General features: G+C 47.6%; 1 protein-coding gene and 1 long non-coding RNA gene across 5 annotated transcripts in view; one reads left to right on the forward strand and one right to left on the reverse strand.

Annotated features, from left to right (window-relative positions):
• The window catches only part of LOC138566217 (uncharacterized), a 616718-nt gene that overhangs the window by 422557 nt on the left and 175577 nt on the right, over positions 1 to 18584 (forward strand). For all 3 annotated transcript variants that reach the window (XR_011301870.1, XR_011301872.1, XR_011301871.1), the window contains exon 4: positions 2146 to 2218. This is a non-coding gene — a long non-coding RNA (uncharacterized lncRNA). The remainder of the gene's footprint in view (positions 1 to 2145; positions 2219 to 18584) is intronic.
• LOC138566216 (uncharacterized) overlaps positions 1 to 18584 on the reverse strand; it is a 232980-nt gene that overhangs the window by 190129 nt on the left and 24267 nt on the right. The window lies entirely within an intron of this gene.

Genomic DNA, 18584 nt, shown 5'->3' on the forward strand with positions numbered 1-18584 from the left:
GTGGGCAGCCCAACGTTTTGTGCGTCGATCTTTTAGGGTCTTGGGTCTGAAAAGCTTGCAGGACTTGCAATGCTTCTCAACGTGATCACGTGGAAGACAATGGTTGCAGAACCGGTGCAAGTCTTTCCAGGGATATTTTGAACCCTAAGAAGGGCGAAATTTTAAAAGGTGCACTTTCCATAGTGGAGGAAAAAGGCAGCACAATGATAAAAGGAAGGTTAGGTGGAGAAATAGGCATTCTCTAAGATAAAAGAGTATATGACCTCCCTACTGTAAAGGGCCGAAGCCCGGTGAGGCCTATGTAGGCTGCAGTCACTGTCCGTCGAATGAGGGCTTCTCTTCGACAGAGGGGCCGTTCGTCCATCGAGCACCGAAGAATCTTTGTAGGCAGAAGACGAAGGGAGATGGAAATGAAATATAATATTAAAAACGTATAGGTAATTAAGGAGTCTAGTCAAGAGAACCCAACAACGTGCAACCGACTATGATGGTGGAAAGAAACAATCTGAGGGACCTCGACGCGTGTACTTATCGGTACAGTAGACTTCACGCTAGGGGTAGTATTACTAACACGATCAGTCGACGTCCCTTTCGGCCTTCGAAAACAAATCATGTAATACTCTGAGACTACCACTAGATGTCAGCCTATGCATAGCATGTGTACAAAGGAGGTTCACGAGCCTCAAATGTATATAAACACACCAATAAATTAGGCAACTTGGTACAGCATATACCATGCAACATAGTGCCTGATAAGCCAGCATGCCTGGGTCCAGAGCATTGTACATTATTTAAATTCTCTTTGCATTGCCTTTGCCACATTCATCAAACTCAAAAAGCTCATGGCACATTGTCCCTGATCTGTGACAGCATTAGCAACAGTATAATGAATGGCATATATAGGAGTTATGGCAAATAGAAAAGCTCTTTTTAGCCAGAGTCTCAAAGCTAGTGCTTAAGAACTGTATGTGGTGCTCCCATCTCTCTTTCAAACTACTAGAATGGTTTCCCCATCATCTCCCCCAACCCCGTCCCCACTACCACTCCTTGTACTCCTTTGCACCCATCCCCGGGCCCTCTTCTAAAGCCCAACCCCAGACACTCTCTGCTGTCCCTGGGCTGGGTTCTCTGTGTGAGATGGCATGATTTCCACGCATTTCTCTGCACTTGGTAATGTGATTTTGAGTTGGATGGGAGGGGGGGACGAATGGACTGTGGTGATGGGCATACCTCTACTTGGTGCCCAGAACTATAAGACAATGAAACAAACATTGACACTGACAATCGTTAAGGCTTGTGTGTGCATGGGAAACATATTTGAAGGCACAGCCCTAGTGGTATCAACTATCCATTGTAGGTAGCAGGTTCACAATGGAACATGTCATAGCAGTGCCTAAAGCTTAAACCTTACGCACAAGCCAAAAATGTTGGCTTTGCCAATGCTTAATTTTAACTGGACTTCAATGAAGAACATGCAGAGTGCTTATAAATCGAGGGCAGAAGGCAGGCCTAGTAAAACGGCAGGTGTCCCTCCTCATGTCATTCTCTATAGATGTACTCTGACTCCAATGCAATAGTTTCAGCTTATAGGTGTCACCAGCAACACCAAACAGCCCAAACTAAAAATCAGTGCATGGTTGAATGTTTAATTCTCTAGAGTTGCAAAGATTCAGCACAGGATAAATGAAAGCATTTGTGTGCCTGAAGAGGGTGCTGATGAAGTAGGAGCTGGCATCGAACGCAGTAGGTACATCCAGGGAGGTGCACCCGCGTAAACCCCCTGGACTCAGTTCTAGGGCAACAATCGCAGAGATTAACAGCCGTCAGAATAGACCAGTTTATACCAACCCAGAAATATCTGCAGTGGCTTGATAGCCAGATGCCTTGGATAGTCAAGTAGCCAAAATCACCTTTACTAGACCATTAGAAAAGTCTTCTAAAAACATTGTGTTTATGCATTTATTAGGAAATGAAAAACAGGGTGTTATCTGGGATGGTTTGAAGTTAAGAAACGAAAAAAGATGAACTCTTAAAATTACGACCTATAGAATACTCGTGCAATAGAGTATATGAGGAGACTAACCCCTCATAGAACAAAGACAAAATCCGTCCAAATTTGTTTTGACATTTTTGCTAATTTTTCAGGGAGTTGCTCCGAAGGACGATCAGCATTTCCGACAAGCAGATGGGATAAAGACACCATGAATGCAAAGAGAAGGTGAATCTTTAAAAAGTAATACTTTGCTGTACAAACAGGCATCTGGGAACCCTGAACCAAGATGCCTTCTCTGAAGGCATTGATGGTCGTAAGGGAGACATTTTATCTGCTAGTGAGAATTATTATAGCAAGTTGAGGGATTTTCAGCAGAGTGGGTTTGGGGAACTTGTTTTTTTGTCTAAAAACTGAGGATGTGATATTGGTGCTTTAAATGGTGTAACAGACGCAGCTGCACACCAGACAGAAATCTGGTCCAATGATCCCCCCCCTCCTTCCAGTCTTTAAACAGTTATGCATGAGACTACAGCTCCGATTCCTTCCACGATGCAATAAAAACTAGCACCGCAGCCTCCCATTCATTATTCTGAGATGAACGCCAGATTCCTTGACCTGCTGAATAAAGACAGGTGAGCCTCATTGGCTAAGACAGGCTTCCAATTGGTTGAGGAGAAAGCGCTGTGCAGAGAGGACCTAGCGTACGGGCTGTGTTATTCTTTCCCATGTTGGTTTTGCAGAGGCTGGGGCGTTCTTTTCTTCAGTGGTTTCCTGTGACTTTCGTGTTCTCTGCAGGGATAAATACTATTAGCACCCTGGCAGGAGGAGCAAGCCAATCAGGTGGCTAGGAACGCAGGCTTGAATCGGCGATGAGAGCGTGCGTTCCATGCCGCTTGATGGCGGACACCCATCGCCGCCATAACCGCCCCACCCATTATTTTTTCTTCATTTCCGACTCCCCTACTTACGCAATCGCCGCAGCCGCTCTGTCCCCTTGGATCCCGCAGGCTGTCATGTAAAGGGAAGAGGGGCTCTGTACGGAGCACCGCCTTCCCTTTCCGTGTCGGCCATCTTAAGACAGTATTTTCAGTCATTGAACATGAGGCGTCCGACTCAGTGACTGAGAATACTTTTTTTAGCACCCCGGTTTACCGCTTTGGTAGCCTGGTGTGCTAATGGTATTATTAAGCCCCTGTTTCAAGTGCTGGAACGGCAGTAGCTCTCGTTAATGGCCCAAGCAAACGTTACCCCCGTTCAATGCTTTGGAATGGGGGCTTAACACCACAATGATTGGAACTTGGAAGTCTAGCACCCTTTAGTAAGACGATCTCAAACGTCACACACATACTCCCAAGGGTCTGTGTTTTCTGCGGGTGTAACATGTTTGTCACAAGAGTAGCATTTATCAGAGTGTGTGGCACGCATGTAGATACAGACAGGACAACCCACAGGTGCATGTAAGAGAACAGAACGCCAAGAGAAAGAATTACAAAATGATTAACAGAGGTAGAGGGAGGGATGCACACACACACAGCTAAACAAAAACACAGGCATTGAAAGGTAATTAGCCAGCTAAGAGACAGAGTGCTAGATATGGAGTTAAATAAACAGATTGAGAACAACACTGTCTATCAGCCCACAGACACCTCCAGCCACTAACCAGGATCTGGACCCCGTCTGAACTTCCAACTTCCTCGAGTGGCTCCAGTACAGTTGCTGGTGACCCATCTTGTTCTTTTCACATTGTGAAAACAAAGAGGCAGGCGAAGAGTTACATCATCATCTCTGAGAGTTCCCTCCTAGCTTACACAGCGCAGGCAGGCGCTTCCAGCTGACGCTCTCATCGGCTCCTACTGCTTCTGCGAAATAGGGCCTTAGCATAATTAAAAGATGGCGTCCATTAATAAAGCTATGAGCTGCCACAAAACAGGGCTTCAGAAAGATTTAAACTTCACATATGTTCTTTTGAAAAGTATTGTTTTCTTAGATGCAAAGAATTTTATAAATAAAGTAATTACATCAAGCACAGAGTAAGTTAATAAAAGTAATACAATGTTCTGTTGCAGTACGGGACACATGTTTTTAATACAGCAGAATTCTTCGTTCATGAGACAATATATATTATTATATCCAATAACAGAATTAAATAAGTATATAACTAGCTGCACGGGAGTTAGCATGCTGTGTGCATGTGTGAACTTTATCCAGCATGGAAGAGCTCTGACCTCAAAGAGTTCCCCTGCAGACGAACTCTGGGCGGATATAGGCAGCAGGAATAGGTGGGATTAGCCATAGGGATTAGCATAGATATGGGCAGGGAATGGGAGGGTTTATAGTCAAACACCATATGCCTCCTCAGATGTCAATCGTCTGTACCCTTCGTCAGATACCAGAGTCCTCCCTAGATATACAGAAGCTGAATTTGAATACAATAGTTTGGGCTTCATATTTGTCACAAGCGACACCCAATAGCCCAAACTAAAAATATCAACTGAACCCAATAAATGGCATTAGACACACAAGACCAATTGTAAGTGGATTTGTGTAAGACAATTGTGCTATTTAAGTCCATTTGATGGCTAACTCCAACACCAGTAGCTGGAATCCAGCTTTAGCGATTTGTGTGCGACTAAGGAGAGCTCCCTTCTCTCACTAAAACAACCAATATTAAGTTTTAAAATGCAACTTTTTAATCCCTGTCGCGACCCTCCGTCCCCCGCCCGCCCATTGGCAATGTCCACCCTATTAGGCATTTGGAAAATCATGTTCATCAAAACAATCTGAATCTCTTAGAGGGCGTGACGGTTGCTTTTCTCGTGTTCAATGTATGGGTGCTATTAATAACCAGCTGGGCTACTGTCTAGTGTTACAGCGGGCAGGACCGAGTCGATGCCAGGTGCCGTACCAGGGAGGACTAGGGTGGCAAAGCAGAAGTCAGCGCTACGTGCCAACAGAGCTAATCACATACAGGACATTTTGCGCTCAAATATGAAAGCTTCCCTGGGTAACACTGAAGGGCGGAGGCAAACAAGAGGAGGGGCAGAACACCACGGGGACGAAATTAACTAAAAAAACATGCAATGTTCTAATTAGGATTGTTACTGCGGTATAGTGACTAAATTGCCATCTGGCTTCAGAACGCCTGGGTTCAAATATGTTGAATACCCCACAGTCTGGAAGTCAAGGCAGGCAACGTCATTAAGTTCCCAAGTCTGTCAACAGTAGGAACACTAAAACTGCGAAATACCTGTACGAGTTGCCAAAACGGCAGCAAGAACAGGGTGGAAAAGCCACAACAGTTCTTTAGCAGTGGAGGTAGAGACCTCACGCTGCCCCCTTAGAGAGGTTTCCAGGCTACAGTTTGGGAGCGAACAGCAGTGTAATGTCGCCGAAGATGGAACACAATTTGCGTGTGTTTTATGTACAGTAACGGTTCCCATTGCTGCTAAAGCATTGATTTTGAAACGTGCTAGGACTCGACTGACCATATTGAATTAGGGGCCAGCAGGAAAAAGCCTAAAGCAGAACACTGCAAAGGTAGCTCAATACGTTCTGCGACTGTTGCGGAGATGTTATTTATTCAGAGCTGCATTTAATCTATAGCATTTGTACAATTCCTCCTTGAAATGGTGCTTTGAAATGGGGAGAGGTCTGGCTCCTTCACTTGGACCGGTCACTTGCTCATATTCAAGGACAATGTGGGGTCCACCGTGAAAAGCAAATGTAGTCACCATGGGGAATTGTTGCATTCACTTCCTGCTCTCCTGCAGAGCGTTGCTATGGTTCACAAGCATGGCTAGAGATCTAAAGAGCCGCACAAGGAGTTCTAATGTTACAACAGGCGGAGGACGGCAAGATGACTCTGTGTTGCTAGGACACGGAGACTCAGCACTGGGCGTTAATTTAACAATGCATGCTTGGATCCATAGTATTGGTTAACTTGAACTGCAAAAACATATCGCACTTAGACCGTGGACCGTAAGTGCGATATTATTTTCAACTACTGCTGATACCAGTGATTTAGGACCCAAAATCCCAGGACTGGAAAAATGCCATGCCGGTGGTGGGGTCTGGTCACCTTAAGATTTTGTAACACTCTAGTGGCATATTTTGCTGCTGAAGAGCATGGCCATTGCCAGGCTAGGGCTTGGGAGGGCTTAAACCCTCCAACTATGAGGCAGCATGCATCACTCTGCTGTGATGGGCAGCACGGACTCACGGCGGCAAGAGAACATTCCTCACCTAAGAGAGCTGTGTATTTACTTACTTTTAAACATCAAAAGTAAGCAAATACACCACTCCCCCAGGCGAGAGAACCGCCATCACTGTATAGCAGCCCAAGGACACCTCCAGCCACTAACCAGGATGTGGTCCCCTGTCCGAACTTCCTTGGGTGGCTCCAATACAGTTGCTGAGGCCCCATCTTGCTCTTTTTCACATTATGAAAAGAAAGAGGCGGGGCAAAGAGTTACATAATCAACTCTGGGAGTTCTCCACTAACTAACAGGGGCAGGCAGGCGCTTTCAGCCAACACTCCCGTCGGCTCATACATACGGCTGCTGCGAAGTAGGGCCACAGCGTACTTAGGAGATGGCGTTCATTAGTAACACTATGAGCTGCCACAAAACAGGACTTCAGAAAGATTTAAACTTCATGAGGCTTTTCAAAAATGATTGTTTGATTTGGTGCAAAGAATTTTATAAATAATTACATCAATGACACAGTAAGTTAATAAAAATAATAAAATGTTGCTGCAGTTCAGGACACATTATTTTAACACAGCAGAATTCTTTTGCGAGGCCATCTATATTATTATATGGGGCATATGGGGGCGATTGGGGATGCGGGTTAAGGGAGGGCGGGGGTGATTCTGATACATTGTAGTTAAAGAGCATTGCCAGCCTGCTCCTGCATTCTCGTGCAAAATGATCCATCTTCCCACCGGACACACATTGCATCCCAGTCAGGGTTTCATGCTTCCCATACCTCCTCCAGTGCCCCTAAAGAAACGTCCTCTTCTTTTCTGAAAATCTCCTGTTTTCCTCGTAAAATCTCTAGCCCCCTCTATCCACCCTGTGTGGGGCTCTGTTCAGACTGCCCTTCCGCGGTGTAAGTTATTACTGCTCCGGCCATGCTCCACTTTGCTACCTTTTTCCTGCACCAACTTTGCATTTGCTCTATGTGTTTGCTCTGCCCAAACCTTATCCGTCTCCTGTTTCTGTCGACAATAATGTGTTATGTGGGCCTGTATTTCTGGCATGATTTGGCTTCTATTCTAACCACCATATTTCAATCTGCTTTTACTTATAAAGTGAGCCCCCTGCGTAACACACGGTAGAAAACGACTATATTTGTTGCCCAAGTCTCTCCTGTCTCTAACCGCGAAAACTCCAGACCTGCTGTATGAAAAGAGCAAGGTCCTCATCTGCTCTGATTATGAGTGCCATGATTTGATTTTTTGACCAACAACCAAGGGAGGGTACCAACCATCTATACCCTCCCTAACATTCACAAAAATAGTGAGAACCCACCTGGATGGCCCATCGTGTCCGGCTGTGGCTCTACTCTTGAACCGGTCTGTAAGTTTATAGACTCTTTTTTTTAAAGCCCATGAGTATATTAACTCCTACATATTTGCGTGACACCACACTTACCATTCAAACTTTCGGAGGGCTGCCATTTGCTCAAACCTTACATCTTTTGGTGACCATGGACATAAAGTCCCTATATACTAGCAGAACGCAAAACGGGGCGATTGAATGTATGAGGCGACGACTAATTAAGTACAACTTGCAGAATAGAGCTCCGGAGTCCTTCATTATTGAACTACTATCTTTGGCCCTTTATAAAAACTATTTTGATATCGACAGGCAATGTAATTTACAAACTAAAGGAACGGCAATGGGCGCTACCTTTGCGCCCAGTTTAGCGGCCCTTTATATGTCAGACTTTGAGGAGACCAATGTCCTTTCTGACACCAACCCCTTCAGAATTCACATACACCAATGGAAGAGATACATTGATGACATTCTGTTTATTGAGGAAGGTTCACAGGACGATTTGGCTAAATTCGTGGTTTGGCTTAACAATATTGATGAAAACATCCAATTTACCATGGAATCGAGCAGAATCCAGGTTAATTTATTGGACATAGAGATCAAACAAAAAGATGGTCTGATCAAATGTAACCTTTTCTGAAAACCCAGTGATAGAAACACACTCCTTCACTTCTCTAGTGATCATACTAAACACCTCAGAGAGAACTTTCCTTATGGGCAATACTTTAGGATCAGACGTACCTGTACTGATCTAGAGAATTTTTACCAACATGCACAGGACCTAGACAATAGATTTACCATGAAGGGTTACCCGCATCGAATGATTTCTAAATGTAAAAAGCATGCTAGTTTCTATAACGGAGATTCCCTGTTAACACCCAAACCCAAAAAAACAAACACATACTTGAGAACCACATGTGTTATTACACATGGTGCACATTCTCACAAAATACGCAAACTCATATCAAAATACTGGCCTTTGACCCAGTTGTGCCGCCAAGACGAACCACTACCCATGTTTGCGTACAGACGCGCCAAAAACTTAAAAGATCATTTGGTCCATTCTAGATTTGAAAAACCAGCTCACAGATTGGGCCTCTGGAATCTAAGCAGCACAGTCGGACATTTTCCATGCGGGAACTGCGCGGCCTGTAGGTTTATAAAAAAGATTAAAGAGTTTTATCTAACTGGGTGACCATGGACACTCCGGACATTAACAAACTGCAAGAGCAAATAAGTGGTATACATTATAGAATGCCCTTGTGGTCTCAGGTATGGGCCAGACGATGCAAGCATTCCACATTAGAATCTGTGAACAGTGAACACCGATCTATAATCAAGTGCAGAAATTTTAGTGCACCTCTCGTCAATCACTACGTGGAATTGCAACATTCGGTAGATGATTTGACTTGGTGGATTGTGGACATAGTCCACAATTCCTCCAATGTCCAAATGAGTCTTCTGTTTAAAGAAGCTAGATGGATACAAAGGCTTGACTCATTCCACAAAGGCCTGAACGAAGAATTCATACCTCCCATGTAATGGCCTATATCTCATCCCCTCTGGGACCATTCAGTGTTTTTACTAGAGGTTCCACTGTTTTCTGGTTGTGACCAGGATTTTTTCCAGCTATAGGGTTTAGTGTTACAAAGCAATTATGTATGCAACACAATACTTGCCTGGTGACCGGGCGTGCTATTCAAACATCCATGGACTATATTTTTTTCTGTAACCTCAACTTTGTCTTATACACACAGATATGCCCCCCATACACCTGTGTGTATATATAACTGCAGACTCAGTCACTTTTTGTCCAACGTATATATGCCCACTTTACAGAACTACTGTCATGGTCAAGGGCACAGACATACAGGGGTCGCATGCACAGGAGACCTGGGTGGACACTGTCCTGGCGCCATTGGTGCCAGGCCCATGAACAAAAGTAAACAAGAACATTAATTTAACACCAAAAGACTTATTATGGACATAGCACTTCAGATGCATTAACCTTAAACATTCCATCCATTAAGCAGGATGCATTAACCTTGAACATTCCATCCATTAGCAGCCCCAAGTGTATTCTTGGGTGTGGCTGCTAATGGATTGCTTTTGTACGTGCTCACTCTCTAGGAGTGGCAGGGTGTGGCTGTAAGCCTGCCCTAATGGGCGTGCCCACGATCTCAGCTATATAAGCTGCCCCAATCCACGTTATTCTGCACTTGCAAGCAGCGCAACGCTCACCGTCAGCTGAGGTCAGACTTACCTTTGAAGATCCTGCTTCCTGGACATCCTGCTTCCTGCCAGCATACTTAGCAACTGGGGAAGCTGTTCTTACCTTTACATCTCTTCTGCAAGCCAAATATTCATATTTACACTTTCCGGAACGCCCATCTTGGCACCGCAGCACGACATGCTCCATCGTCGACAGCAGCGCCTACAAGGAAAAACAGAAGACAAGGTTAGACATCAGAAAAAACAGTCAGTTTAAGGTTGCGCTTCGCCATACTTCGTGCTTTTCCTTAAACCAACACTTACCTGCTGTTGAACATTGTGGTAGCATCCATCTTCCATCCGGCCGCGTCTCGCGTCTCACAGCTGCATTGAGGCCGCATTTCCATTTAAGGGAAGAAAAGAGACACATTATTGCATGCATAAATAGGAGCAACATATAAAGACATTAAAGAGAACGAACAGCATCACAAGAGCTCAAGAAAGACTTATTAATCATAAGGAAAAGCACCGTTGCAGCTGGACTGGACTAATCCTTATCAGGATCAGTGAAGGAAATAGATCCCATTCAATGCGCCCCTGCCAGACGTAGCAGGACGGAGAGCTTATCTTCCATAATTCACAGGAGCAGTATCACCATGTACCACCGCTCACAGCTTTTCTACTGAGGGAGAGGCCTGAAGGGGGCGATTCAAGTTCAGGGAGGGCTGCAACCGTGCCCCAAGGCCTAGGCAGAGACCAGGTGAGCGTAGCTACTTGATATTTGCTATTCTGTTTTTTTTACCGGTCTCCTGGTGTCTCTGTGTTAAGTAATCACGCAGTTGGACGTAGCTTACAGGTAGCCACCGCTATTTTGGCCCCCAGGTGCGGGAATTTCGCTTGGGCAAGGCTCGACTACAAACCATATACTTGCTACATGCTTATTTGCTTTTATCGCCCTTCAAGTTAATCAAAAACAGGGTGTGATTACCTGCTGTACGATCGTGCACATACAGAACGAAACCATTTTCAATTCATTTAACTCAGTGTTTCATGCTTTTCTACAGTTCTCATTTTTTTGAGCCCAATATGAAACACTTGAGAGAACGAATATAAGTTTTCAGCTCTCTTTGATGTATGATTACGGAATGCTGGCCAGCGTTCACGTTACCATGGGAACACTTCCTCTCCCACACACTACACAGCTGTACTGATTTGACGTTGGATCATTAAGTCTATTTAAACACAGCGTTGCCATGATAACATCCTTGACACAGCATTTTTGAACATTCCTGACGGCTTGCAGCCATCTTCCCACATCAGGTACGTGTTCAGCCGGGCTGCAATGCCTTTTAACTTGGATATAAAAAAAGTACTGTTTTTTGGACATAATGGCCGTTTTTCACAGCAAGTAATCACTTTTTTCGGCACAATTGTACTGATGCTTACTCTGTTGTCCTCTCCAACAGCACATCAATTGCTGTGAGGACCTGATGGCATGAATTTTGGTTTTCGATTCCAACCAGCTATGCAGCCCGTAAAATATTACCCACAGCACCATTACCTTTTTCTACCTGTGTGAAGAAGACCGGTGGGGGGTGTCTGTACTTCTGCTCTCTATATGGTAGAAGAGAGGCACAGCAGACCCCAGCCAAGATTCTCTATTACGGTAGCAATGGACGAGCAATCAAGGCCTAGCTTCTCAGGAGGTGATGCAGGCTGGTTCTTAAGTACAGTGTAGTCCCCAAGTCCCCACAAAGGAATGTCCACACACTGTATTGGGTAGAACATAGTCTTTATATAATCAATATTCAAGGTTATGTGCACTTATCATAATAACTCACTTTGTACTTAGGAAAATCAACAATGGCAAATACATACAATTCTAAAGTGGTACCACCCTTTGTATTAGATCTCATTAAAGTGCATCAACAATACAGTAACAATGTCACACAGATCAATAGAGTGAAACCAGCAATAGAGAGAGGAGAGAAAATAAGATGGTTGAGCAATAGGCAGAATACTGGCCCTACCACTAGACACAGTTCTGTGTGGAGATCCCCCCACCTGGGCAACCTGTAAAATAAAGATATAGCACAAGCCCAGTCCATATATTGTTCTGCAAGTCTCATTCCCTCCTATAATGTTTTTACTCCCCCAATGTACCTGGTGGAGTCGAGTTCTTCGAAGAGGCGTCGACAGATCCTTCTTGAGCGACCCCCTTTCAAGCGGGAGTCACGGATCGTCGAGAAGCGTCGAGGAACTCGGTGTTCGGCGACGGGGAATCGACGGCCCTTCTTGAATGCCTTCCCTTTCAAGCGGGAGACACAGGGCGTCGAACGTCCGTCGACAAACAGGGTAGAACGGCGTCGATGAGGCGGCAGCTTCGTCCGAGCGGTGCTCGTCGGCGTCGGAGCGTCGGCGTCCTGCAAGGCAGAGGCGTGCGGGGCACCTCGGTGACAATAGTTCTGGACCGCAAAGATTGTGGAGACGGAGGCCCAACAAGGGCGTCGAGTCGTTCGAGTCTTTGTGGTCTTCGGGTGGCGGGAAACCCACCGGCAGGTTTCTCCTCGGCGCATTGGTCGTCCTCGACTTTCTCCTGCAGGATAAAGCGGTCGACGGTGCGGACGAGGGAGTCCTTCGATTCGAACGTTCTTAGGCAAAGGAGCGGACGGCTCCGGTCGTCGGTGGCACGGCGTCAAGTGGTTCCCACGGCTGGGCAACACAACTTCGACGGGCCTCCAGCGGTTACACAAACCTGCGAACCCTGGTCGATGGCAATGGACTTCGACGGCGGCGATGTCCGGGTGCTTCACTTCGATCTCCTCGGCGGTCCCGTCTCGGGTCGGCAGCCTTTCGAGGGTCTGTCTTCCAGGGCGCTTCGGCGAAGATGGAGCGGTGCTCGATGGTCCCTCGGAGCACGGGAAGAGGGCGCCTTACCAGGTCCTCTCTCGGGTCAGTCTTCGACGATTTTGGCAGCCTTCGGATCGGTCCAAGCAAATGCAACAGCAAGTCTTCTTCTTCCAGCTGGACGTCGAGGATCAGCAGTTCCAGTTACTCTTAGAGTGGAGACTCAGCTCCAGAACGCTTCTGAACGCTTCTGAACGTTCCCTGAACCTCCTACCAGTGGTGAGAGGTCCCCAGATATACTATTCTGTCTCATCTACACTGCTGGCACACACTCAGCAGCCAATCATGCAGAGGGGCATTCATGCAGTCAGTCAGCCAATCAGGCACACAGTGCATTCAGGCCACTCTCCTCCCTTTCAGACACTCACAACAAGGAATGTGGATTGGGACAAGTACCCAGCCATTCAACACTACACACTGCATTCAGGCCAGTTTCGGGCAGGGCTGTCTCAGTCTTTGTCTCTCATGCCAGAAACCAGACAACCACAACAAGGAGTGTATATTGGTCACACACTCCATTCACCCAGGTCCCACCCACAGGAGGTACCCACAACATACAGTCACTGGGAAGGCTCCAGTCAGTCTAGCTGGGCCTTCACAACAACACCATATATGGAACTTCCACCCAACAGCCAGTCAGGGGGAAGGGACAGAGTCAGGGCTTCCCAGGACTTTGGGAAACAAGGTAACAGGCAATAGAAAGCAAGAGGCCACAGGGGCCATCTTGTTTCCTATCAGGAATCAACTGATCCCAATGGCAGGGCCCGGGTATCCCAAAATGGAGGACACCCAGAGCACCTGTCAAATTCAGCATGGAGCTGCCACCAGCCCATACCCTGCTCTGTGGGCCACCCACAGGTGCTCAAAAACATACACTAGGGGCACAGGGTTGTACCCCTACCCATGGGTGCCATAAGGGTATCCCAAGGGTCTGTTCACCAAACCAAAAGAGAGAGCTGCACTGCCAGGAGTCCCACATGGACTCCTGGGCAGAAAACATGACAGAACACACAATAAAAAGCAGTAAAGGACAAGGATTCAGAGGCCCTGTCCCTCTGATGCATTTCCAGCATCACAGTCGCCCCCCCCAGACTGAGGTGGAGGGTGTCTAATCTCCCACGGGATAGACACCCTCATCCAGACGGTCAACATACCTTCTGGAAAGGCCATCTGCATTATCATGACTCTTCCCTGGTCTGTGCTCTATGGTGAAGTCTAGCCCTTGCAGGCTAATGGACCACCTGAGCAATTTCGGATTCTCACCCTTCATTTGCATAAGCCACTTCAGGGGCTTATGATCTGTTTGGACTTTGAAGGTAGACCCTGTAAGGTAGGGCCTAAAACGCCTAAGGCTCCAAACTATGCTAAAACACTCCTTTTCAACAGTAGCCCACCTAAGTTCTCTACCCTTGAGTTGTCTACTGATTAATATGATAGGATGTTCTCTCCCTTTGTCATCTAACTGGGACAAGACAGCTCCAATTCCGGTGTCGCAGGCATCCGTCTGGACGATAAAGGGTCGGCTGTAGTCAGGCGCACACAACACAGGTGCCCTACACAGACTTTCTTTCAAGCCATCAAAGGCCCTCTGACAGTCTTCGGTCCAATTAACCTTCCTAGGCTGTTTGGGTGAAGTTGGAGCTGTCAGGGGTGCAGCTATCGTTCCATAGTCTGCCATGAAAATGCGATAGTACCCAGTGAGGCCCCAAAAAGGCTCTCACCTGGGTTTGAGTAGTGGGAGTCTCCCAGTTCTGTACATCCTGTACTTTACTGGAGAGAGGTTGGATTTGACCCCCTCCTACCTCATGACCAAGATAGGTAACTTTCCCCTGAGCTATCTGGCACTTGGTGGCCTTGATAGTGAGGTTAGCCCTTTTCAAGGCCTGCAACACCTTATCCAGATGTGTCAAATGCTCTTCCCAGGTGGAACTGTAGACGGCAATGTCGTCTAAGTAAGCCACACAAAAGGCTTCCAGCCCACTGAGCGCATGGTTGACCAATCTCTGGAAGGTGGCAGGGGCATTCTTCAACCCAAAAAGCATGACCCTAAACTGGTAGAGTCCCTCAGGTGTTAAGAAGGCCGTCTTTTCCTTGGCATGGTCCGTCAGAGCTATTTGCCAATAGCCTGAGGTAAGGTCAAAGGTGCTCACAAATTTGGCAGCACCTATGGTGTCCACGAGCTCATCAGCCCTGGGCAATGGGTGCGCGTCAGTTTTGGTGACGGCATTGACTCCTCAGTAGTCCACACAGAACCTCCAATCCTTGGTACCCGCCTGGGAACTTGCCTTGGGGACAAGGACCACTGGACTGGACCAGGGTCTGGTTGAGGGTTCAATAACACCCAGATCCAACATCTTGGCGACCTCAGCCTGGATGTGGTTCTTGACGGTATCTGACATACGGTAGCACCTGCTTTTGACAGGCACACTGTCACCAGTGTCAATTTCATGCCTACACCACGGTGTAAGGCCTGGCGTCAGTGAAAACAGAGAGGCATACTGTTGGAGTAAAGCCCTGCAGGCCCTCTGTTGCTCTGTTGTCAAATCCGGAGAGAGATGTACTCCCTCCACTGAGCCATCCTGAGGGTTGCTATGCAGCAAATCAGGAAGGGTCTCACTCTCATCCTCTTCTTGCCCTGAAGCTAGCAAGAGACATGAGACTTCTGCTCGCCGGTGGAAAGGCTTGAGCCTGTTGACATGGAATATCTGAGGGGCTACCCCAGAGGCTCCCATGTCAACCAGATAATTGACTTCGCCCATCTTGGAGATGATCCTGAAGGGTCCAGTCCACTTGTCTGCCAGAGCTCTAGGCTTGGTAGGCTCCATCACAAGGATTTCCTGTCCCGGAGTCCAATCCACTTGCGAGGCTTTAAGCTCATGCCAGTACTTATTCAATTCCTGGCTGGCCTTGAGATTTGCTGTTGCCTGACCCATCATCTGTGTCATCCTCCGTCTGAGGCCTAACACATAGTCCCCCACTTGCTTGGCGGGACTAGGAGGGGTGGCTTCCAAGCCTTCTCTGATCAAGGCGAGGGGCCCCCTCACGGGATGTCCAAAGAGTAACTCAAAGGGGCTGAAACCAACACCCTCTTGAGGTACCTCTCTGTAAGCAAACAGCAGGCATGGCAGGAGGAGATCCCATTTCCTCCTTAGGGGTTCTTCCAAAGCCCCTAGCATGCCCTTGAGAGTTTTATTAAATCTCTCAACCAGACCATTGGTCTGGGGGTGGTAAGAGGTGGAGAACTTGTAGGTTACCCCGCACTCTTTCCACATGGTTTTCATGCAACTAGACATGAAGTTGGATCCTCTGTCAGAGACAACCTCCTTGGGGAATCCAACACGGGTGAAAATGCCCAGGAGAGCCCTGGCAACCACTCTGGCAGTAACAGTCCGAAGGGGTATTGCCTCAGGGTACCTGGTGGCATGATCTACCAAGACCAGGATGAACCGATGTCCACCTGAAATGGGAGGGTCAAGGGGACCGACAATGTCGATGCCCACCCTCTCAAATGGTGTGCCAACCACTGGCAATGACTGCAGTGGGGCAATGACACTACCTCCAGTCTTGCCAGACAACTGACAAGTTGGGCAGGTCCTGCAGTGGGACTACACCTCTACTCCCATCCGTGGCCAGTAGAAATGGGCAGAGAGCCTCTGCTTAGTCTTCTTGGTCCCAAGATGACGAGCCAAGGGCACCTCATGCGCCAACTGCAGTAGGAAGGGCCTGTAAACCTGGGGTACCACCAACCTCTTGAGGGCACCAGGTTCAGGCTTAGTGGGCTCACTAACAAGGAGCTCACCCTCCCAATAAATCCGGAATGTCCTAGGCACTTCTCCTTGTGCCTGGGACAGGGCCTGTTTCCTCAGTCCCTCAAGAGAGTGGCACTCTCTCTGTCCCTTACAGAAGTCTGCCCGGGAGGGTCCCCCTTCAGCTAACAAGCATTGAAGGTCGGGGTGATCCTCCGGGTTGAGAACCTCTCCCACAGGAGAGTCTTCTGTCTCTTCTCCCACAGGAGTTGAGTTTGGGTTTTCCACTGGACCCAGCCCGTCCGGAGCATGGATCCCAATGGGTGCTGTCGGAACAGCAGGAAGAGAAGGTGTTCCCTCCACAGAGGTGGCCTTCTTGGTCTTCCTTCTTCTTGCCTTAGGCCTCGCCTTTGGTTCGGGTACCTGACCCACAGCCAGACCCGGTGTCACCTGTGACCTAGTAACTGCAGCAGCAGTCATGGGAAGACCATCCGAGATCAACCGCAACTCTACTAGATCATTTCCTAACAGAATGTTAGCAGGGACATTGTCCTGAACCAGGACAGGAAGCTTTGCTGTCTTGTCTCCAATCATGAGTGTGACTAAGGCTACAGGTGATAATTTGGGAGGCCCACCAGCTAACCTGGTGGTTCGCAGAGGAGCACCTACATAGTCCTCTGGCTTGAGCAGGGTCCTGTCCACCACTGTCATGCTTGCCCCAGTGTCTCTCAAACCAGTAGAAGGCTGGCCATTCAAGAGGACACTTCTCATAAACCTACGAGTGTTCTGTGGGATAGTCGCCAGTACTTCTGCATACTGGTCCCAGGCCCCAAGGGACACTAAGGAAGTCTCTAACGGAGCACCAAATTTGATCCCGGTAGAGGAGGGGAGGACAGTGGCCTCCACCTCAGACACGAGGTAAGGGTAGGTCAGGCTGACAGCCTATACTCCAAGTGCCTTACCTTTACACTTGGAGTCACCCCTTTTGTGATCCAGAGCCCCACAGTCCCAACAAGCGCCAGGAGTGCGGGGTACAGTACTCGAACCACTGGGAGCCTGCTTTGCAGCAGGTGGACCACTACTCTTATTCCCACCCACAGATGACTTATCCCCACTAGATTTTTGGGTCTTGGGAGAGGAAGGTTTAGGTTTACCCGACTGTGACTGCTTGTGGGACTCCTCAGCTTTCTGAGAGGCCCCCTTTTCTTTGTCCTTGTCCTTCCCACTGGAGTCCTTAGGGGACACCCGGTGGGAGACCCACTTGTCAGCCAACCTAGCCAGCTTAAAGGGGTCCAAACTGTTCTGGTCAGCCACATACTGACACAGCTCTGGTGAACAGGCTTCAGAAAAATGCTCAAAAAACAAGAGGTGGGACAATTCAACAAAAGTCTTAACCTTGTATCCATCGATCCACCCCATCATGTTCATGCGCGCAGCACTCACCCAGTCAACCCAAGACACATTCTCTCTTTTCTTAAAATCCCTGAACCTTCTAAGGTATTGGGTAGGTGTCTTGCCAAACTTGGCAATCAAAGCAGACTTCATACACTCATACTGACCCCTTTCTTCCACACTCAGCTTCAGAATACAGTCATATCCAGTTTGAGGCACTCTGCTTAACAAACACTTAGCCCAATCTCTTTTATCAACATCATGAATCGCACAAGCCATTTCAAACGCTTCAATCCATTGGAGGATATCTGAACCCTCCACAAATACATCAACCAAATCTTTCATAAACTTGGTGGCTGGGGACCTGACACTCTCACTGGTTTTAGCTGAAGTCTCCACTCTAGCTTTCTCTAGCTGGATTCTCTGACATTCAGTGTCCTGGCTCTTGAGTTCAAGGTCCTTATTTCTGAGTTCAAGATCCCTATTCTTGAGCTCCACTTGTTGAGCCAACTCCTCTTTCTTAAGTTCAGCATCTATTTCCAACTTGCGGTATTCAAAGGCCAATTTCATCCTTAATAACTCAAGCTCCAAGGAATTGCTGGGGTTTGGAACAGAGGCAGCAGGAATGGCGGCATTCCCAGAAACAGATTCAGCAGAAAGCCCAGGGGCAGAGTCCTCATTGGTTGCATTCCCCCCCTCATCAAGAGTTTCACCATCAGTCTGGTAGTCCACCAGGGCAGCTATCAGCTCAGCCCTAGACTTATCCACAAAGTCTAA

The sequence above is a fragment of the Ambystoma mexicanum genome, chromosome 2p, assembly GCF_040938575.1.
Source record: "Ambystoma mexicanum isolate Mex_15411 chromosome 2p, UKY_AmexF1_1, whole genome shotgun sequence".
In the NCBI taxonomy this organism is placed as follows: Eukaryota; Metazoa; Chordata; class Amphibia; order Caudata; family Ambystomatidae; genus Ambystoma; species Ambystoma mexicanum.